This window comes from Abramis brama (genome assembly GCF_963993115.1).
Source record: "Abramis brama genome assembly, chromosome: 8".
NCBI classification, from domain to species: Eukaryota; Metazoa; Chordata; class Actinopteri; order Cypriniformes; family Leuciscidae; genus Abramis; species Abramis brama.
Window position 1 is genome coordinate 7,926,449 of NC_139970.1, and position 23,716 is coordinate 7,950,164.

A 23,716-nucleotide genomic window follows, 5' to 3' on the forward strand; every position below is an offset into this window, starting at 1 on the left:
GACCCGGTTTCACAGACAGGTGTTTAGATAAAGCCAGGATTTGTCCTTAGTTCAATTTGGGTATTTCATTATAGCTTTTAAAAATGTGCCTTAGAAAAAAAAAACATTACTGGCGTGCATCTTGAGACCAAACAATGGCACTGCCATAAGATATGTCAGTACAAGTTGCTTTCAGGTAATACAGCTCAAACATGCATTTTAGTCTGGGACTACAGGCTTAAGTCTTGCCTGTGAAGTGTGAAACCCAGGGTATTATGTTGTAACTTGTATACAGTTATGCCAATGTTACCAAAGTGTTGCGTTGGACAGAGGATTAACCCTAAACCAACAGGTTGTGTACCAGTGCCACACAGGGTGAAAAAGGATGTTGACATTATTAGGCATAAGAGTGTTTCTAAAGGAAAGGTCAAGAATTTGTGAAAGTGTAAAAGGGTCATTATGGGTCACATGAATGTAACTGTCACCACCATGATACCAATTCATTAGATTTTCATATAGATCTACATACAGAATTGTATATGAATATATGCAGTGTTTGCTCTGTTTAATATACTGTTTGCTCTATTAAATTGCGCTTTATCAGAACAGTGGTAAATAAATATTATATATGGTCAGTTACTGTAAGTTCTTACAGTATTTTTAATCTTTTATTTAATGTTTAATTTTTAATCATGCACTGCAATGAAAAAACAATTTAACCAATTGATTAAATATAACAGCCAGTCTACAAATACAACCAAATAAATAGCACATTATATATATATATATATATATATATATATATATATATATATATATATATATGTTCATATTTTCCTGTAATTGCAATGTTGCCACACTATTGGCTGTCTCTCCTAGCTGTTTCGAGCATGATTGGTTATTCTCTGTTTATTCTGACTGTCATCCAGGAATCTAGCCAATGACAACTATGCGCGCCTTTACGAGTCAAGTTTGAATAAACGTCAGTTGAGTGAGTCGGTGTTTGCTTTGCTGCTGCGCGGGATCTTCAATATAAGCCTATTCTGTGGGTTTTACATCGTTTAAAACATGGATTATTTTACATCGGACTGCTAAATGTTTATTTTGAGCGAGTTGCTGGGTGTTGCTGGATGTAAATGAAGAACAAACAAGGGATATGGACAAAGAATTTTAACAACGGACATATTGCAATCTACGGAAGGTAAAACTTTATTTTATACAAATTCTGCTACATCAAGATATAACTTAGTGTATTAAATTGAGAATCTAAACGCGATTAGCGCAATATTATTAGTGCATACGGTATTCCAATGTATTTATGTTATGTGATGATAGCATGTGTAACTTGTCTAACTTATACTTATTAGTTTATGATAAAAAATAAAACTCAGCATGGGAGCTTTACAACGAGTGAACTGAGAATATTGTAACTTATCTTTAGACAGAAAGGAACTGTCACAGAATCTGCAAACTAGGCTTTTGAATCGTTGATCGCGGGATGGCTAACCGATCAGTTAAATTAACGAGTCTTAATAATATGTTTTGGAGCTGGTGAGTCAATTTTGCAAGCTTTTGCAAATGTCTCCGTTAGTAAGTAAAACCAATAACTAATATTGATGTGTATGTGTGTGTTTCCTTCATGATCCAGGCATTTTGGGAATAAATATTATCCAGCCACACGATGTTCAGATGCGGTGAGTATTGTCATAAAATACACGTGAAATAGAGGCAGAACATGTAAATCTGCTCAAATGCACTGAACACACAAGCTTTATCTTCTTGAGTTTACAGGCCTAGCTGACCCAAAAATAAATGTCTTTCAAAATGAAAGTATTTTCAAACCTGTATAACTTACTTTTGTGAAACACAAGAATTTTGGGAATAAAACAACTGTATTCATTGTATGACAAAAATAAAAGGCATTTTTCAAGATATCTTAATTATGGTTCTACATAAGAAACTCATACAATTTCAACATATGGGTGAGTAAGCTACATAATGAGATAACTCTATTTTTTTTTTTTTTTTGGATGAGCTGTTCTATTAGTTCACCTCAAAGTTGAAAATTGTGTCATCATTTACTCACCCTCAAGTTGTTTCAAACCTGTATGAATTTCTTTCTTCTGCTGAACACAAAGAAAGATATTTTGAAGAATGTCTGTAACTTGGGTCCCATTGACTTCCATATTTTTTTTTTTTCCTACTATGGAAGTCAATGGGACCCAAGTCTGTCTGTTTACCGACATTCTTCAAAATAAATTTCTTTGTGTTCAGCAGAAGAAAGAAATTCATACAGGTTTAAAACAACTTGAGGGTGAGTAAATGATGACACAATTTGAGGTGAACTAATCCTTTAAGGACATTTGCTAAATTAACCATGTTTTTTATTATAGTGTAGAAACCATGTTTTTATGGTGGATTGATTACAATAATTTATTAAGTGAGTATAGGAGCAGGCTTCACTGCATATATTAATAAACTTTTAGAGTGCTGGCCTGGATAATTGTAATACGTAAAATAGGTAAGAGGCCGCACTATGCATAAACTTTTATTTGCAAAAATGCGTTTCGGCGCGTGCAAACTGATGAAGGCACGCGCCGAAACGTGTTTTTGCAAATAAAAGTTTATGCATAGTGGGGCCTCTTTCCTATTTTACGTATTACAATAATTTATTACCATTTGGTTAGTGTCGCAAAACATTGTTAATTTTTAGTAAGGGTTCTCCAGATTTATATAACACTTATAGAACATTAAAAAATGGTCCTATGTTACCCGGTCAATAATCCTATTAACACACTTTAAAAAAAAAAAAAATTAGATCAAGCATTGGACTTACGGAGCAGAATAGGCACCAACAGAGAAACAAGTCCATCACTAGTAAGTATCCACTGCAGTATCTGGTTACACTTTATTTCGATAGTCCACTTTCACTAACATGTCAACTAACTCTCATTAGAGTATTAGTAGGCTGTAGTAGAAAGTCAATAGACTGGTAGGTTAAGTTTAGATGTTAGGATTCGGGTTAGGAGAATAAGTTGACTTGTAGTTGCCAAGTAACTTATAGTCAGTAGAATGTCTGTTAGGGGACCAACAAAACAGAGTGTTAGCAAATATTAAGCAGACAGTCTACTAATACTCTAATGACAGATAGTTGACATGTAGTTGCAAAGTTACTTATAGTTAGTAGAATGTCTAAAGTGGACTATCGAAATAAAGTGTTACCCAGTATCTAAATCCACAGTCAATTTTAAAGGCACAATGCACTCCGAAATTAAAAAATGATATATTTTTTTCTTCTCTCGTGCCAATCCAGATGTATATCTGACTTTCTTTCCACAAAGATTTTTTTAAAAATTATCCATTATTGTAAGCCAATATAATGCAAGTGCATACGCCAGAAACTTCATACAGCGTACTCACAGCTTGCTGTGTTGTTCACACAAGATGTTTTCTGGACTTATCATGTGAGCTTTACAATGCTCTTGGACTTTTTCGACCTTCAGCATTTTGGTGTCTATTCACTTGCATTATTTGACACACAAACACAAGAGATGGATAATATTTCTAAAAGTCTAGTTTATTTTTTCTAAAATATGTGTTTTCATCCGAAGAAAGAAAATCATATACCTTTCGGTCGGCATAAGGTAGATAAAATGAAGGGGGAATCAGTTTGCTCTCCTTTACCTAGTATTATTTATAAACCTTACATGTGATTTAATAAATGTACAATTAAAGGGGTGTTCCAAGCAAACATCTAAATCCCTTCACAAAGAGCCCTTCCACAAAAGGGTTAGCAAAGGGGGACATGCATGCGATGGTAAATTAACTGAAGTAATTTTATCTTATAGTAATTTTATATTATATTTATGGTAATGTGACCTAGGATGGCAAGTTCCTGTGATTCATTTTAAAACTAGATATGGTGGAAGAGTTCAATTTAACATAGAATAATTGAGTTGTTTGTTTAGGTTTGCTATATTACACACATTTTCATCATACCGAAGTTCCATAGGTAAAACTTTTATTAATAGATGCGTTAACCCTACCTGCAGGGTTAAAAGAAAAGACGTCAAGAACACACAAACTTAAGGAACTTTTACACATTAACAATGTACTAAAAACGGAAGAGTTTTTTCTTTGTACAGATGACAACGTTATTAAAACGATTACCGTTTGGACAGATCTGACTGTGTTATTCTACATGTTCCTTCTTTTGGTGATGCACACTTTTCTATCAGACATAAGTTTTAGATACCAGACAAAACGAATGAAATGTGACCCATGCTAATTAATTCCCCCCTTTTACCTCTCTCTTTTATCTTTCTGTGGCCAGGATCCGTCATTCATCAGAACAGCTACCAAGAGAAGTGAGTATTCGTCCTCTACCTCCTTTGTCTCAATGTTATTTAAACACAATTGGTCTCCAAAGTACTATATGTATGTGTTTATATTAGGGGTGTAAGATTAAGAAAATGTCATAATTCGATACAATTGCGATTTTCGATGCAAAAACGATTCTCGATAAATAAAATAAAAACGATTCACAGTATGTAAATGTAGTTACTTTTCCTATGTAGGTATTAGGGATGTGCATCTCCATAACTGAGGCCGATACGATACGCATCTCGATGCATAGCCAACGATACAATACATTAATGATACATATAAGCAGCTGCCAGCTACCAATGCAATGCAATACGATTCACTATTATTACGATCCGGTGCGATTCGATTTCGATTCAACGCATTGCAAAAATATGATACTATGCAATTCAATATGGTATAGATAGTTAACTTTTATTTCTTTTGTTCAGACATAGGGCAAATCATAAAGTAGCTTAAGTGCCATCTGACTTTTAACACATGGCTCTCTCACAATCAAAAGATTTGGTTTCCACAAAAAAAGCAGGTACTGTAGGCTAACTGACCAGAAAGCAGGTCCTGTTATTATGTGCTTCACGGGCCGTTTATCAGTTTATCAGTACACGGCTCTAAGAGATCCCCACTGAAGTAATAACATCGCTGCGAGATCTGAGAAGCATTCATATTTCTCTGTTAATAACGGATCAAACAGCGCTGACGTGGAAACATTGTGCCATGAATGAACAATCCAGTGTCCACAGATCAGCAACATTCACCATGGATTTACTGTAGTAACACTAACTGTAACCATGGAAGTTTGGCAGGAATAGTAGGCTATAATGCTTTCAAGTTACATTACGTTGGTTTTATTTTGACATGAATAAAATTACTGCCCTCAAATGTTAATCTGAACTAAAATAAACCTTTGTTTATAACTACAATATTACATTTCATTTTTTTCAAGGAGCTGTTTTACATGCTTCTAAGAGTCATATTATTCATTATTATAGCTTCATCATTCCTCAAAGTAAAAAAAAAATCATACTTTATGATGTTAGGTTTAATACAAAAAAAAAAAGTAAAAAATATTAAATCAAGGAAATTTCTCTGGCATTTCTTTCTTTTTCCTGTATCGAAAACGTACCGAACCGTGACACAAGTGTATCGTATTGAACCGAACCATGAATTTTGTGAACCGTTAACTTACACCCCTAATATGTGTGTGTGTGTGTGTGTGTGTGTATATGGGGCTGTTTAAACCTGGCCACTTGATGCGTTTTCTCAGATCGGATAGCTATCTGTTTTATCACAACATTTCCATTTACACCTGGTCACATAAATATGTTTTTGCAAACCGGATATAAATCCGATCTTCGATTCCCTCGCTATGCAAATTTAATGGCGTTCACGTCACCGAAAGCAACAGATATGAGCTGCATTTTATTGATCATCCGTTAAAATTTCTAAATCAAAGACCGCAATAGGAGAGAGCGCAACAGCCCTGGTAAGATCATTTTGTTTCTTTACTTTTAATGATGATAACTGTGTGTTAAGCATCGGGGACTTACTTTCACTTTGATTTGCGATAGTTTGCACATTGGCTTGATGAATAACGTTAGATGGTCAGCGGCGATGTGGCAGTAGCGTCGTCATAACTAGCTATAACATGACATATAGCCTATAACACGCTCTCACACCTTTATTTTAGAGCGTTTTTGGGAGGAGTAAAATTTACATATGTGGTTTCAACAACCAGATGCATTTACACTTGTCCAGTTTCTTCTGGAATGCGACCCAGACCACCTCCTGAAGTGGTTTGAGCAATCAGATTCAAATGCGTCACGAATGCGTTTCGGAGGGCATTTACACCTGGTCTTTTCAAGATCATATAGCTATCCGATCACTAAAATCGCATGAAGTTGTAAATGGCCCCTATATGTTGTGTGTGTGTGGAATGCCTTATATCAGGCTTGATGTAATTTTACTTGATTTGTGATTTATTTCATTTAATTGATTCGAGTACTCAAATTTTCAACTATGTATCTCTGCTATAAGCTAAACCACAACAGTGGCATTTGTATTTATTTATTTTACATGTGGATTTTTTTGCTTTGATTGTAGCTGCTGTCATGAAATGGGACCCAGCTGCAACAGAGGCCCAAATAAAGTCTGTAGCCGATCATCTGAAACTGCTTGCTGCTATAAATGAAGCTTGTGAACCTTATAGCAGCCATATTTTGTTAATTGTTATGTTATATTGTTTTAACAACATTTTATAGATTATTTAAAGGGAAATTGTGTTAATTTACAACTTTACTGTTCTGGCTTTTAAGTTTTATTGTGTTAATTTATACTTTACTCTTCCGACTGTTAAGTATTGGTCCAGCAGAACAAAATGGTAATAAAAATATATTTTGAGATTTAAATAGTTGATTTCTTGGAGTGATTAGTTTGGTTTACAGGAAAATGGTAAGCAGTTGATTTCTTGGAGTGATTAGTTTGGTTTACAGGAAAATGGTAAGCAGTTTATTACAGTTATATTGTTAAGATATACAAATGCAAGTATATACACTACACAGTTATTCAATTGAATATTCAATATTATCAATATTCTTTAAAATCTTATTTAGGTCTATGGTCTGTGTGTCTGCAGTTTCATGACACGACAACCATTAACAATGAGTAACTGGGGTTTTCTCAGTGAGAACTAGCTCACTCACTGCCACTGTTTTGTAAATATTTGTAAGTAAATATTTTTTAAAGTTGGATCCTTGCAAAATGCACATATGGGATTTCCATGTCAGTATGGGTCTTTAACAGTCTTTGACATTTCTACTACAGAAAACACGTCTAATACAACTTTTATTCTGGCTGCCTTTAGATGTCTAACAATTACGCCTGTAGCACGTCTTTAATTTACGTCTATACAATGTCCAGAAAAGACGTAAAAAAAACTTTCATTCTGGCTCCTGTGAGGACGTCTTCTGGATGTCTAAGAATGACGTCTGTAGCACGTCTTTAATTTACGTCTATACAATGTCCAGAAAAGACGTAAAAAAAACTTTCATTCTGGCTCCTGTGAGGACGTCTTCTGGATGTCTAAGAATGACATCTTTAGCACGTCTTTAATTTACGTCTATACAATGTATATTTGTATAGCGCTTTTCACAATACAGATTGTATCAAAGCAGCTTCACAGTATTAAAATAAAATAATACAACAAAGTTTGTTTCTAGTGGAATTTATTGATTGATAGAATAAAATTAAATATCCCCAAAATATCCCCAACTGAGCAAGCCAAAGGCAACAGTGGCAAGGAACCGAAAAAAACTCCATCAAGCGGCCTAATGGTGTCCTAAAACTCCATCAGGTGACCTAATGGAGAAAAAAAAAACCTTGGGAGAACCCAGGCTCAGTCGGGGGCCAGTTCTCCTCTGGCATTTATGAACTAGAGGCCGGATTGTAGTTTGAAACTGTGAGATTAACAATATTATATGAATGCCTGGCTGAAAAGATGCGTCTTTAATCTAGTTTTAAACTGGGAGAGCGAGTCTGAGCAACGAACAGTATCAGGAAGGCTATTCCAGAGTTTTGGAGCCAAATGTGAAAATGCTCTCCCTCCTTTGGTGGATCTGGATATCCTAGGTATGACCAAAAGCCTTGAATTTATTGATCTTAAAGAGCGCGATGGATTATAGGGTGATTGAAGATCCGCTAAATAGACTGGAGCTAAGCCGTTTAGGGCTTTATAAGTCAGTAGCAATACCTTGTAATTAATACGGAACTTTATAGGTAACCAATGTAGTGATGATAAAATCGGTGTTATATGATCATATTTTCTTGATCTAGTAAGAACTCTAGCGGCTGCATTTTGGACTAACTGTAGCTTGTTTATTGAGGATGCAGGACAACCGGCTAATAAAGCATTACAGTAATCTAGTCTCGAGGTCATGAATGCATGAACTAACTTTTCTGCATCAGAAACTGATAGCATATTACGTAGCTTAGCAATGTTTCTAAGGTGGAAAAAGGCTGTTTTTGTAACATACGAAATATGATTTTCAAAAGACAGGTTACAATCGAGTATAACACCCAGGTCTTTTACTGTAGAGGATAAAGTAACAGGACATCCTACGATGTCAAAGTTGTATTGTGAGAGGTTCTGTGGGCGGTTTTTTGAACCGATAAGTATTACCTCTGTCTTGTCTGGATTTAATAATAGAAAATTACGCGTCATCCAATCTTTTATATCTTTAACACACTCTGTCAATTTGGATAATTTAGAGTTTTCATCCGGCCGTGATGAAATATATATTTGAGTGTCATCAGCATAACAATGGAAACTAATTCCATGTTTCCTTATAATATTTCCAAGTGGCAGCATATATATTGAGAATAATAGAGGGCCCAACACAGATCCCTGCGGCACTCCATAGTTTACTGGAATTATGATCGATTTTTCTCCATTTAAATAGACAAAATGGTAGCGGTCTGATAAGTATGATCTAAACCAGCTTAATAATGTCCAGAAAAGACGTAAATGTCCAGAAAAGACGTAAAAAAAACTTTCATTCTGGCTCCTGTGAGGACGTCTTCTGGATGTCTAAGAATGACGTCTGTAGCACGTCTTTAATTTACGTCTATACAGTGTCCAGAAAAGACGTAAAAAAAACTTTCATTCTGGCTCCTGTGAGGACGTCTTCTGGATGTCTAAGAATGACGTCTTTAGCACGTCTTTAATTTACGTCTATACAATGTCCAGAAAAGACGTCAAAAAAACTTTCATTCTGGCTCCTGTGAGGACGTCTTCTGGATGTCTAAGAATGACGTCTTTTAGACGTCTTCTAGACGACTTTTTGCTCGCTGGGAAGAGATTGCATATCTCTAAGGGGATACAAAGAACTACGTGGAACCAAGAGTTCTCTCAGATATGGAGGACATTCGAAGTAGGCACATTTGAAAATAAAAAGAAACCAATGAAAGTCTCTTCTTGAATTCAACTGAAGCCAATTCAATGATGCATACATTACGCAATGATGTGTTTTAAAAGGACACCTCAGAACAAATCTACATAGAGAGTTAAAAACAACATTAAGTGGCTTAAGAGCAGCGTCACTAGTGTTCATGTAGATAATATCAGCGTAATCAATAATCGGCAATATCAACTGGGAAATTAACCGTTTCCTCACTTCCAATGTAAAGCAATTAACAGATCTATAAAGTGTACTGAGACAACCATATATTCTCTTTGTGATATAGTCAATGTGAGGTTTGAAAGTAAGCTCAGAATCCATCCACAACCCAAGATATTTAAATTTTTCAGATCTCACCATAGAGGACCCATTAGCAAAATACAGTTGTAAGTTAAGAGCACATGGTCTTCTGTGCCTCGTCCCAAACAACATACAACAGGACTTTTCCATATTCAACACCAAGTTGTTACTGTGAAGCCATTTTTGAGTCATAATAAAGTCAACTTGTAACCTATTCTGGATCTGGTGAATATCAGAGTCAGCAGTATAGATTACTGTATCATCAGCATAAAGATGAATCTTACTCATGGAAAAGATGTGTGATAAATCATTGATAAAGATCGAGAACAAAAGGGGTCCTAGAGTGGAACCTTGAGGAACACCCTTATCAACCAGTAAATAATCAGACAGTGAACCTTTAAAAGCAACACACTGCCTTCTATTATGAAGATAAGAATTAAACCATAATAGAGCACTTTGATTCAGACCTATTGCATAAAGCTTATCAAGAAGAATGTAATGATCCACCATGTCAAAGGCCTTTGAAAGATCAATAAAAATAGCACCCGTAAGCTGTCCCTTATCGCAGGCAGAAAAAATATCATTGGTAAACTTTAATAAAGCTGTGGTGGTAGAAAAATTGGGCCTAAAGCCAGATTGAAATGCAGATAAGATATTATTCTGAATAATGAATTTGGATAATTGATTAAAAATAATTTTCTCAAATATTTTGGCAGTGGAACAGATAATAGAGATAGGACGATAATTATTCATAATAGAAGCATCACCAGATATCATCATATGATATAATGACATCCAGAGTCACGTGTGTATGTTTTGTTACTGAAGTCAGTTTAATAAAGTTATGTGATGGAGCAGGTGCTCGTGTTCGTCTGTCTATCTAAAGAACATAACAAATTTGAGCAACTAATTTAGTTGCACTTGAAATGTTCTGCATTTACACTTTTGATCCACTCAGCTGAAATGTTGTATGGCTGTGCTTGCCATGTTTTCACCCTTGGATTAAAGGGCACCTATTATGCAAAATTCACTTTTACATGGTGTTTGAACATAAATGTGTGTTGGCAGTGTGTGAGCAAAACCACCCTAGAATGATAAAAATCCACCCAGTGTTTTTTTTACAATCTCAATAAATCATAAGCACTGTCTCAGAATGAGCTGTTCTCAGATTCGGCGCAATGTGACGTAGAATTGAGCAGGCCCCTCCCACGACTGTTGAGTGACACTTCAGTTTGAGCCTAGACCCGCCCTGAGTTAGCTGGACACAGAGTCCGCCATTGTTCGACGCTTGAGCAGCTGTAGACAAGAATGTCTCCTAAGCGATTGAGGTGTGTTGTTGATGGATGTAAGAATGAACATAGCAGTCTTCATTTACTCCCGTTGTTACTCAAGGATGGATCTGTACTGTTTGTGATCCAGCTTACACTCTCCGGAGCAACAGGCCTAACGTGACTGGACACGGAAGAAATGAAAGTGAGAGCGCACTCTTTATCACAGCTCTTCGAGTCATTTTACGGATATAAGGTTTACCAGTTTATTTAGGACCCACTGAAAAGGTGTGTAACATTATATTTGTTTACTGCCCAGACAGCAAACTGACTACGAAACGCATCCGCCGCGGAGGTACAGTGAACTCCGGAACGGATCCAGAAAGCGGATCCGAAACTGCGTCCACTTGCACACTGCGCCGGGTACGCCCCGGTGGCGGCTAGCGGATCCGGTCCGACACCGCTGCGGTCCCTTTGCGTATCCGTACATAAATGAGTACATCCGCCCCGGCTTCTCTTTGGATCCGCGAATGAGCTGCATATGAGCATCGTATCCGGCCCGGGTCCGTTTTGGACCCGTTCATAAAATTCCGTCTGCAATGCCACTTTTTTCCCCACACTGCCTGATTATCTGGCCAAAACTAACCTATAGCTACAGATATATTTAAAATATAATGGTGGACTGGATTGCTCTATAAAAGCTTGAATAGTTATTAATGTATCTGCCTTAATATGAATAAAACATGAAATCATTAAACATTGATAATTTTTAGCCAACTAACAATAACAAAATAGGTTATTACAGACTATAAATGTATTTACAATTTTTTTTTATAGTTTTATTCATGTATACATTGAATAGACATTACAGAAAAAATGAAATCAACCATAAATTGCACCAAGAACATCATTTTATTTAGTGAAAAACATTACACTAAAATGATAAAGTATTTTTTTTCACTACTGTTGGGTCAAGGTTTACTGACAGGGGCTCCGGCTCCTTGAGCTTCCCCTATCTGATGCCAGGTTGAACCACGGGATTACATGTTTTGTAATGTTGTCATCGGTGGCGGCACGGGAGACATGGCTCTTTCTCACAGCACCTGTAATACATAAGCAGATTTTCATTACATGTCATGAAATCACATTGAAGCTACCAGGTTGTTGTTTTTTAGAGGATAGACATAATTCTTTTTTTAAATTAAAATAATGTCAAGTCGTAACAGGGTGAAAGGCACTTCTGCCTCCGCTTTGCGGTACTTTATCTGCTATAAACACGTTATGTAAGATCGGGTCGCGTTTCTGTAGTTCTAATGAGACATAAGAAAACTACAGATTTTAATAGAATCCTTAAAGAATTTGGCACAAACAGAAGCTCAACTAAAATTATTAAGTGATTATAATTTTAACCATTATACAGCGTGACAAAAAAAAAAAGGTTTTCATTGAATAAAACTAGATTAAAAACAGTAGAGTGTTGGCGTTTGCAATGCTAAGGTCATGGGTTCAATTCCCAGGGATAGCAAGAACTGATAGGAATGTAAATGTGTACCTTAAAATGCAATGTAAGTTGCTTTGGATAAAAACGTCTGCCAAATGCATAAATGTACATATAATTACATAAACATTTTCACTGGCCTAAGAACTTAAGTTGTAAATCAATGTAATTGGTTGAGAATGGTTTCTCTGAGAAACCAGAAAACATACTGTCCATTTAACTCTATTTCAGCTGGCTTTACGTGTGGTGGTTGTCGGGTTCATCATATCATAACACTAAATTATGTTTTTGAGAAAATATAGAGGCCAAAAAGTTAATGTAAAATATAAAAGATAATATACGTATACTAACATCGGCTTTGGCCTTCTTTTTGGCCGAATCTCCTCCTCTTCTTCTTCAGACTGTAGATCTGATGTGTTGCAATTTAGAGCTTTCTTCAAGAGTTGTTGTGCCACAAAGTAGTAATCTAAAAAATAAATAGCCTACATGTTAAACTTCAGTAGACCTTCAAATTAATAGAGTAAAAAAGAACAGAACTATAGACAACAGAACAATATGAGAAGAATGTAATTAAAAGGATTTTCTTCCCACATATTAGCAAAATACTTTGATATTTGCTTACAAAAGCCATTTAGATTATTTAAAAAGAAAATAGCATACCACATGATTTAATAACTCTGGCATCATATTTTTTCCAGTCAGGTCCAGGTTCCTCAGAATTTTTCACTGCCCCATTCACTCTCTCATCATTTTTGTAGTTTGGCCAATAGGTAACTCCATCACTGTACCAATTTTGTGGCACCAAACATCCTTAAACGAGAAGGAAGTAACAAACAGCAAAAGATAAATTTAACTTCCTGTTTCATGAACAGGTCAGTATGTCTACCTTGGGTTATTTCACCAAGTGCATGGTGTAATTGCATATGGGTCACTTTTAAATGAAAGAAGCTGGTCCAAAAAAATAAAAGAAATTTAGATATGGTCAACAAATCGGAATTGGGCATCAAGACCTGCAGTATAAATGTGGCCTTATTGAACTCAACTAAATCAACAATGAACTGTAAACTTACAGTGAAGTTGCTGAAGAACTTACTGTCTTAATAGGCTAGTGACAATGCCCCCGAATTTTTGAGATACCCCTACCGGAGGTAGAACTAAACCCAACAATGTTTTTCCTCATCTCTAAGCTCTCCCATATATGAAATGGATTCTTGGCTCAAAATATTTTACTGCTAAGATTGTTAAATGAACAGATATTGTTATACACCCCCAAACCAAAAAAGGACTAAAATATTGCCTGTCCGTATGGGAGTTAAGGCATATAAACTAATGCAGATCAGTCACACAAGCTCAGAGAGCTTTGAAACTTGGCGTGTGTATAGTGAGGAAGTTGCTTTACCTACTAGAAAAGACTGGATGTGAATATCTTGTTGTATGGAATAAATAGAGACATATAAACACATACCTAAAATAAGCGGACATGCAAAAATTGAATATTTATGCAGAATGTTTTCATTTACTTTGTGGTTGCTTTGCCAGGGATTATCATAGAAACACATATGATGACTTGTTGGAAAGATGGGGTTGTGCTGAATCCAGCAATACCAAATATGTAAATATAGCACGACAAATCAGGGTGTTCTGTCACTCAATGTATGAGGTGTCTAAAATGAAAGAAAATGGAACACTGACATAATTTAGTCCAAATCACATTATCAGAGGTAATGGTGAGAAATTCTAATATAAGATAAATTTAATAATGAAACATTTCATATGGCACCTTGTACTATATGAAAACAAAGATTGATATCGAAAGATAAGACCTTACCATAGCACAAACAGGAGAACAGGGGCCTCATTTATAAAACTTTGCGTAGGATTTGCGTCAGAATTGGCGTACGGGTGAAACATAGGACCAGAGAGAAGGAAATGAATAGTGGAATAAAGTCGTTATTTTTGTTTGTTTTTTTTGCGCACAAAAGTATTCTCGTCGCTTGATAAACTTAAGATTGAGCCACTGTATTCACTTGGACTATATTAACGATCTCTTTAATAACTTTTCTGGGCCAGCAAGTTTCAATCACTTAGAAGCCTATGGAGGAGTGAGCCAGCTCTCAGATTTCATCAAAAATATCTTAATTTGTGTTCCGAAGATGAAGATGTTTTATAAATCCGAATATTTGTGTGCGTAAGCACGTCCTATGTTTCACCCGTACGCCAATTCTGACGCAAATCCTACGCAAAGTTTTATAAATGAGGCCCCTGTTCTCCTGTCTGTGATTTGGACTAAATTATGTCAGTGTTCCATTTTCTTTCATTTTAGACACCTCATACATTGAGTGACAGAACACCCTGATTTGTCGTGCTATATTTACATATTTGGCATTGCTGGATTCAGCACAACCCCATCTTTCCAACAAGTCATCATATGTGTTTCTATGATAATCCCTGGCAAAGCAACCACAAAGTAAATGAAAACATTCTGCATAAATATTCAATTTTTGCATGTCCGCTTATTTTAGGTATGTGTTTGTGGCGAGGGGGGTGTGGTTTTGCTGAGTCTGTAGCGGGAGAGAGAGGACGGAGCAGATCGGAGCGTAAGTAGGTCAAGTGCAGATGATGAACACCTGTGTCTGATTTCAGTAATTGGCGTGGAGAGACCGGATATAAGCCGGAGCACGAGAGACGAGCTGGGACCTCGTTGTGTGCTGCTGAGAGCTGGAGAGAATCACCGCAAGAATTCTGAGTTATTGTGTTTTGTGGCTGTGCTTGTGCACGGTGAACGCGCTTTGTGCGCACCTTTTGTTTATTTTGTGAGAAACGTGAATAAAGCGAGAGTCCCAGCTCAAGCCGACCCCTGTCTTCTTCCTTCCTTACTAATACTGAACTGAACCTTATCACAGTGTTTATATGTCTCTATTTATTCCATACAACAAGATATTCACATCCAGTCTTTTCTAGTAGGTAAAGCAACTTCCTCACTACACACATGCCAAGTTTCAAAGCTCTCTGAGCTTGTGTGACTGATCTGCATTAGTTTATATCCCTTAACTCCCATACGAACAGGCAATATTTTAGTCCTTTTTTGGTTTGGGGGTGTATAACAATATCTGTTAATTTAACAATCTTAGCAGTAAAATATTTTGAGCCAAGAATCCATTTCATATATGGGAGACCTTAGAGATGAGGAAAAACATTGTTGGGTTTAGTTCTACCTCCGGTAGGGGTATCTCAAAAACTAAAGGACTTTTTGACCATTTGTCACTAGCCTATAAGGTGGAGCTGGAGACAGGTACAGTTTTTCTATTCATTTTATCTAAAAGAAACGTAACAGAAACACAAAATACACATTGCAACTAGTGAGTTGTGGAAAATAACCAAAATTTTTAGTGTTTTCAAAAATAATTATACAGCAGGGCTCGACAATAAGGACTGCCTGATGGCCCGGGGCCAGCGTGAAAGACACTTAATTGGGCCAGTTGCAGGAACTTTCACCTGCCCGATTGGGCCAGTGCTGCATCTTCAAGTTGATAATTTGCACATTTTTAAGCCTTGACAATTTAAATGCTGTAGTGTGGACCAGTGTCAGTATTTGACAACATATCTGGCTAAATCAAGTTGGAACAGTAGTAAATCTTACTTTACTCTGATGTCAGGAAAAGATGAAACTCCAAAATAAGACTGGTGGCACTTGAACAAACTGTAAGCTGCAACAGAACACACACACAGTATCATATAATATTAATTATTTTTTTGAAACAACATTACATGGGGAGGTGGAACTGTCAAAATGTAAACAAAAATGGACATGTTATACCAGAAATTCAGTGAAAAAAAGTAAGTTAGGTAACGTTAGGCCTAACATGATAATATCTTGCCTGACATTTTAACGTTACAGGAGGGGAGACTACGCGCTCATGGTGTGATAAAAATCCGGACAGCTAACGTTAATTAAATCACCTAACCACCCAGAGAGAAAGAATATACCATCCAAATAGCTTTTTACTCAAAGTTATTAATTATCAAATACATTTTTACTCAAATCTACGCTAATGACAATTTGCTAACTTGGTTTGCCACAATCATTTCAGAAATAAAATCATCGGTATGTTGAACGGTATGAACGGTAATGTTACAGGCTAAGTAACTGTACAAATAAAGCATATTTTAACCATTCTTACCGTGTTCATTCTTCGCGAGTCCGCGAGGTGACAGTGCGTCAGGAGGCGGGGCACATGTTAAGGCGCGTCCGAAGTGCGGAATCTGCGGATCCGTATGTGATCCGTTCTGGGTTCGCCGATTAAAAGCGCAGGCGGGGCCGATCCTGGAGGCGAGGCTGATCCTGTTAGCGCAGCGAAAACGAATCTGACAGTCAGGCGGATCTGGCGGATTGAGGGCGGGTCCGCCACGGACTCCTTTGCTGTGTGGGTGTTAGTTGTAACGAGTGTTTTGTGTACTTCGCTGTGTATGTTGTTGATAATGAGAGAGAGAGAGAGAGAGAGAGTTTATGGATAAGACTTTAATGCGCACTTCTTATACTATGTTTATTCAGGTCTTACAGTGATTCTCTGGAGTAAAACAAACGCTCATCTTTTGTGTGATGTACAATAAACTTCACTGAACTCATCAGTATATTTTGGTCATCATTCGGACGGGTTTTGCTACAGCAGGCTTGTATTAGTGGATAAAAGCAGATGACAAATAAGTTATAACCATAATTAAACTAAACTATACCTGTTCTATGTCCATACAGCATATATTCTCTGGCTCTGTGGGCATTATTGTCCGACTCCGAGTCGAAATGAACACCGCAACTGAGAGTTTCTGTTCTGATATATTATCAGATGAGATTGTCCTGACTCTGAGCGCGAGCTCGTGAGGCTCCGCCCCCTGTGCCGTGCAGCAGCAGCTTATTTGCATTTAAAGGGCACACACTAAAACAGCGCGTTTTTCTGAGCCCCAAAATTACAATTTAAACATGCTGTAAAAAATGATCTGTTGGGTATTTTGAGCTAAAACTTCACATACATACTCTGGGGACATCAGAGACTTATTTTACATCTTGTGAAAAGAGTCATAATAGGTGCCCTTTAATAACTTCTTCTTTTATTATTCTCATTTGTTAGTCGTTCTGAATAAAAGCGTACTGTAATATGAATACTTGCGATGAAACTTTAATTTACAAAATTGTTGTAACGTGTAATTTTTACTCCACTAACTTTCAAATAAATTGATAGTGGTGCCGTACATATCAGCATTATCAAAATAACTACAAGAGCTTGGTGTCTTTCTTTGCATTGACATTAACTACTTTTTGACATTTTAATTAGTTCTGCAGTGCCTCAAGAGTACAGAGACAAACACCAGGTTTTTATCAGTAGAATATACAGAGGTAAAAAGTACAAGCATTGACAAAAAATGACAGTGAAGAGTCATGCAACCCTCTGTAAGAAAAATGATTACTTGCACAATTAAATATATAATCTTTCGTAAGAAAAGCAGATTCTGGGTCAAAGGACACAGCACTGCCCAAATGAGACCTTCCTTCCCCAATATCATGTGTTATAGGACAACATGACATTTTAGAAAAGAGGATCATATCCAAAGCCTGAATACTATTTTGTCACAAAGGTTAATAAAAAATCTTCTCGCAGAGCAGTAATGGGACAAGAGGACTGAAAAATGCTGAAATATAGTGTATATAAAATGAATTGTTCCGATCCTGAATTTTGATTCGTCAATACAACATTACAGTTTTAAAATACACAATTTAGTAAAAGCTGACACAAAACAGCAGTTCACATACTTATTGTGCTCTTATTTCACTGCACAGCTCCCATAGAAAAAAAAGAAAATGTGTTATTGGTCACATCAAGGACATGAAGCGTTTATTGCCATACATTTAGCTCAGGAGAAAGGAGACTTTAAAGGTTAGTCTTTCTGAGCATTTTTTGCTGATGTCCGTCACACACCAGATGAAGGTGCCTACAACAGATGTCGCGTTAACCGGAAATTTTTCATTGACCGAATTTTTTTTTTTTTTACCTAATGGAAAAATCTGAAATCAATCTCATTTTGACGATACACTGAGGATAATGATCTGATTGTAACTTGTAACTGTAATTCTCACTCCTGTCCACTTGGTGGTGAGTGCGCTCTTGCTGACTATAAAGTCAGTGGGCAACGAATGGCTTTTCTGAGTCACATTGTTTACTAACCTGTTTTTTACTGTCTATATTTTATTGATGTCTTTCTGCGGATGAAACACTGATTGAGCAGTTACATGAGAGACATGATACGGATTTCGGTAAGTTGGACTGTATCTTTCAACGTATTTTCTGATGTTCATTTATGTTTATTTCGTTCTGTAGTAAAGAGGAAGGGATGGTCACGTTCACTTGCACTTCGCTTGAACTGAGGCGCTAGTCTATGGCAAGCCGTTTTAACTTTGATTAATGTCATCCTTGATATCAACAATTCAATTTTCACTAGTTAAAATGATAGATTTATACTAGTAACAATGCTAATTCTTCATATCAACAATTACATTTTTACTAATTAAAATGATATTTCTTGATATTGAATTTCAACTAGTAAAAACTATAATTCTTGATATCTGTAATTGTATTTTCACTACTGAAATGTCACCATGGGCTGCCATTCAAATTCAATTGTTAATATCAAGAATTGATTTCTTACCAGTTGAAATTACAATTTCACATATCAGAAATACAATTCTTACTTGTAAAAACCTTTATTTTTGATATTAAGAATTCAATTGTCACTAGTTGAAATGTCTATTCTTGAAATCAACAACTGAATTGCTACTAGTAACAATGTTCATTTTTGATATCAATAATTCCACTAATAATTTTCACTAGTGACAATGTTAATTTCTGATATTATGAATGTGATTGTTACTAGTAAGGAAGCCATTTTAGATATCTGAAATTATATTGATATCAGAAGTACATTTTCAGATATCAAAAATTAACATTTTTACTAGTAGCAATTTAATTGTGGATATCTAGAATATAATTTTTTACTAGTAACCACGTAATTCTTGATATCAGGAATTAACATTTTTACTAGTAGCAATAATTATTGATATCAAAAATTATATTTCTACGAGTAAGAAATACAAAGCTGATATGTGAAATTGGAATTTCAACTAGTAAGAAATCAATTCTTTATCAACAATTGAATTTGAATGGCAGCCTATGGTGACATTTCACTAGTGAAAATACAATTACGGATATCAAGAATTATAGTTTTTACTAGTTGAAATTCAATTCTTGATATCTAGAATGAGCATTTTAATTAGTAAAAATGTAATTGTTGATATCAAGAATTAGCATTGTTACTAGTGGAAATGTAATTTCTGATATCAAAAATTGCCATTGTTACTAATATAAATCTAATTCCTGATATCAATAACTATAATTTGAACTAGTGAAAACTGAATTGTTGATATCAAGAATTCATATCCTGGAAATGAATAAAAGTTAAAACGGCTTGCCATACTAGTGATCTCTCGCGCCACAAAAAAGCTGAGACTTTGTTTCATTTCAAAAGTAACAAAGCACAAAGCTTATTATGATTTATTGGACAAACATTCATGATGAAACTTGAAAAGTGACCCAGTCTCTGTTCAACTTTCTCTTCATAGCCTATATTTAGCATAATCTAGCCTATATGCTTGGTCTGTAAGTTTGTGAATAAAAATGAAAATGTGAACAAAAACAGAGCCTATTAAATGTCTTAATATCATTAAAATATGACAATTGGAATTAAAATGACGGTAAAAGATTATGATGGAATTTTTACGACCCTGTCCGTCAAAATGATGTACAAATGTACAATGCTGAGGTCTAACACGACCTCTGGCCTACAATCACATTTGCAGCGTGATTTATAAGTTATATCTACATAACTAGCCTACGCTAGTTATATATTTATAGCTAAATAAGTCAGCTGCTTCTGTAAGTACTTTGGATGACAATAGTTTGCTCTACCCTGTGCTGTTCAGTAAAGGATGAAATTGGTTGTTAATGTAGACTTTATTTTTATTTATATTTTATTTATAGTACAAACTGGTTAGTGGCCTAAAAGGGACATGTTTCTGGAAAAAAAGGTTGTTTTTTTTCTCACATCCCGTATTTTCCCACCAACTTGTCCATTTAGGGACTTAAAAGTTAAGTTTGTAAAGATGATTTTTAATGTTTGCTTGACAAATTCTTGTTTGAAAGATTCAAATAATTTTTATAAGCTTGAAGTTTTTACTGTTATACAGATAGAAAATCAGACCAACTCAGAAAGATCAATACAAATTCAGACAGACCATATCAGATTACTTCAGACCCCATCAGACCCCCAAGAAACCACATCAGACAACTTCTGACCCCATTTGACCACGTCAGTGTGACGGGCCACCAGGCAGTTTCATGTGCGCCTCCGTTTGCAGAGCTTTTATCAAACACACGATGGTAAACAGCAATGACAGTGTGAAGCCACTATTACACGTAATGAATCATGCAGGCTCAAACTAAAGCAATAAGCCCCTCGAAGCCATCGTGCCTAAAACCCCCTTAGCTGTTCTAAATTCACTGTAAAACACGGCTTCAAGTGGCTTATTGCTTTTATAACGGTTACTCCATAAAAAAATATTCATTTTAATATTTATTTTATTCATAAAATAAACACCAGCAACAAAAACTATAACGTTATAAAACATTTATTCCTCCGCCAAGCAACACATGTAGCAACAAAGCATCACAAACGGCAGTTGTGCAGTAACACTAATGTAACACGGTCACAGGTGTGTGTGTTTGTTGAGTAATTTACAACGGCTTTGAACGCGACTCAACCAATCAGAATCAAGGACCGGACCTATCCGTTTTATAAACTTGTTTAGAGCACATTGTCATTCAATAGTGTCCCTCGGGGTGGATGCTCTAGCAAGCATATGGCCACCAGTGCTCTTGTATGCATTTCCTCCTCTACTACTTCTGCCAGCGGTTCTGGCCAAAGTGTGGATCTTGAAGGCCCAAGTCAGATCTGGCACCAGATCCAGGGAGGTACAACATGTCTGGCCGCTAGACGGGAGTCTTCCAGAGCTCTTGGAGAAGCAGGTCTGACAACACTGCAAGCCCCATCTAATGCTGCTAGTGGGAAAGGTTCTCTCAATGGTGTCAGTCCAGGGAAATGGACCCAGTTTCATGCGAGGTGGAGTCAGTCTTGTAATTTCTCCAGTTCTTGGTGGAAAATTAACGGTTTCGTCTTCATTGGGATTGGCGTTTTACCATTTTTTGTAGCATAAACACCATCAAACTGATGAGAGCTTCGGATCTTCCAATGTTTCATTTGCTGTGCAACTGATACTCAACTGCCATTGGCTCATCTGCGTTGAGGGGAGGGGTTCAATTAGAGCCATTAGACACTTCTCACACTGAAGACAGCATTTCTTTTGTCTATTTCTTCAGTTAGGAACAGTAAAAGTGATGCCGAGATGGTGTTTATTTTTATTACCAGGTCAGGAAGGTATTTTATTGAACAGATAAACAGCCATAGCTTATGTAGCTCTCTAACAGAGCTCATTGTAAAGCATTATCTATTGTGAAGGCTCATTTCATTATGGTTGTTGTAGTGCTGTGCTGGAATTTTCAGAAGTGATCCACCAGATATCTAGCCTGGTCCTACCAGACTCTCGTACATTTCATTTGTACAGAGAGTCTGGCCACTCTCCATTGACAAGCGTTAACTTAACCTTGAAGGCGGGTATACTGTTGAAGTTTACAACTATGGATCTGCCCAGAGTCACTCTGGATCTGCCTTAACCAATCGCTAACGTTTGGTCGTGACGTAACCCTACAACTCAAACTAGCGCACGACCTCCACGTCCTCGTTCTCAGCCACTCCCTCTCTTCGCTGATTGGACAGGTAAAAATTTGGCCGGAGAAAACCCACGAATATACCGCAAACCCAGACGGAGTACTGAAGCAAAATGAAAATTGAGCGGAAGTAAGTAGGAGGGCAGAGCCAGGCCACCAGATATCCACCAGAAGAAAAATAACACGTATGAATAGCTAGTTGATATCCTGGACACCGGGCATGAACACTCAGCTCTGCTGGATCTGGTCAGCAGTTTCTCTATATTGCGGTGCTGTTTACAACACATGCGTACACACACTCCCACTTACAAACACGCATCTGCTACTTTTACAGAAACCTCAGCAATAGTACTTCCTCATTTACTCTCTAGAATAACTTTTTTTTTAAATAAAATAATTAAAATGCTTTCCTATTCCTGTTGCACAAGTTGTTAATGACCAGCTTGCACAACTACTTCCTCATTCTACTTGTACGGCTCAGGCATTTTAACAGCATTCAGCGCACCTCAGACAGTTACTCACGAGAACAGATTATTACTACGTTTTAGGACTGTCAGTTGATTAAAACAATGAATCATATGCTCTGTGTTAACATAAATTATTTGTTTTTAGCATGAATTATTATTATTTTCTTTCTTTTTTACTCTTTTTGCTTTTTTGTTTGATACATGTCATTATACTTTGTGATGGGTAACAATATTATATCTACTTCCTATCTCCTGAGATCCCTTCATCTGCATGATTTTTAAAGGCAGCAGATGTACTCAAGCGAGTATGCGATTTGGGACGCAGCCCTAGTTTTTCCCAGTTTTACCGAGTAACTGATTACATCTACACCAGCGACTCATTTAGTCCCTGACACACTGTGAGGAAGGCTGATGGCTGAAATGCATTAGTGTGAAGTGTTTCTGCCATTTTTAACGTTTCTATTTTGATAGCCATGATGTTAAATAATTTTTTAACTCTTTTAAGCTGGAAGAAGTACCTTGGATATTTTTCTAAAAGTTAACTTGAATTATATTGAACCGGCTGAAATCTTCCTATAAAAATATTTTATTTTCCAAATGTGCATTTTGAATAATAAATAAATTTCCCCGCTAACCTGAAGTGGTGAAGTGTTCATCTTCTCATTTATGTTTTTTTTTTCATATCATATTTCATACCTGTTGAGTTTTAATTTATAGGCTAAATGAATTTGACGGATAAACAGGATTTGCTGCTTGTGTGTGTTGCTTGTTGTGATCTTATCAATCCTTTTAATGCAGTTCTTGCAGTACTTGCTCTATAAAGAAATGTAACAATGTAAAACATATTTAATTAGTCTTAAACAGTAACACATCGACAGCGCTACTACTACTACTACTACAATGAATGATAATTAAGAATTTTGGCATAAAATGAAAAATACATACAATTAAATGATTGTCAATGAAAAAAAAAAAAAGA

The 23,716-nt window shown here is 36.3% G+C and overlaps 1 protein-coding gene and 2 long non-coding RNA genes across 5 annotated transcripts in view; 1 reads left to right on the forward strand and 2 right to left on the reverse strand.

Moving 5' to 3' along the window:
- The window catches only part of LOC311088944 (uncharacterized protein), a 319,691-nt gene that overhangs the window by 287,028 nt on the left and 8,947 nt on the right, over window positions 1-23,716 (reverse strand). The gene's annotated exons all lie outside the window — the stretch shown is intronic.
- LOC311088787 lies at window positions 829-7,334 on the forward strand. The gene is made up of 4 exons (XR_014607563.1): window positions 829-1,180; window positions 1,628-1,673; window positions 4,313-4,346; window positions 6,463-7,334. It is a non-coding gene; the product is annotated as an uncharacterized lncRNA (long non-coding RNA).
- Window positions 11,717-13,184, reverse strand: LOC311088681. The gene is made up of 3 exons (XR_014607548.1): window positions 13,041-13,184; window positions 12,732-12,846; window positions 11,717-11,985 (listed from the first exon to the last, which is right to left on the reverse strand). It is a non-coding gene; the product is annotated as an uncharacterized lncRNA (long non-coding RNA).